Below are 891 nucleotides of genomic sequence, written 5' to 3'. Positions count from 1 at the left end.
AGGTGGATTTCTGAGTTCGAGGCCAGCCTGGTCTACAGAGTGAGTTCCAGGACAGCCAGGGCTATACAGAGAAACCCTGTCTCGAAAAACAAAAACAAAAACAAAAACAGAAGATGGCGTCACGACCAGCTCATCTTTGAGGTCTCAGGCTGCTCGCCCTGGTCCAGACCAGTTTGAACCCTTTCAGCACTGGGGCTAGCTCTGGGGGTTTCTGCTTTTCTGTGTCTGTAACTGCAGATGCTAAGGCTTGGGTGCCCTACATCTAATGCCCTCTGGGCACTTCTGGCTGAACAGGTTATTCTGCCTACGCAGACCAGGCACAGTGTGTGTCTCGTTGCCAGCAGAAGCTGATGGACACTAGAGCAAGCTTCCAGTCCAACTGCACATGGCAGCAAAGCTCCGGGAGGAGTGGCGAATGAGACCAAGTGACCCCGAGTCTCCTGACATCCTCACGCTGCCCACTTGTGGCCACCTATGGTCCCTTCCTTTTCTTTAAATGCACCTCGGGTGTGTGTGTGTGTGTGTGTGTGTGTGTGTGTGTGTGTGTGTGTGTGTGTGTGTTTAGGCTGATGTCACGTATGGTCCTCAGTTGCCTTCTACCTTATTTTTTGAGACTATCACTCTCTGAATCTAGAGCTCACAAATTGTGTGGATGGGCCAGTGGTCACCAGGGACCTGCCCATTTCTGCCTTCAGACGGCTGAGGTTTCAGGCTTGTGCCACCATGCCTGCCTTTTATGTAGATGCTTGGGATCTGAACTAATGACAGCAAGTCCCCTCCCCTACTTTTTCCAGAGTCCATATAATGAAAGGAAGCTTGTGATAGTTGTTTTTCTGGCTTACTTCACTTAATATGATTTCCAGATCTATGAGGTTTTCCTGTGACACTATT

This window comes from Mus pahari, chromosome 14, assembly GCF_900095145.1.
Source record: "Mus pahari chromosome 14, PAHARI_EIJ_v1.1, whole genome shotgun sequence".
Lineage (NCBI taxonomy): Eukaryota > Metazoa > Chordata > Mammalia > Rodentia > Muridae > Mus > Mus pahari.
This window is presented reverse-complemented; position numbering follows the sequence as displayed.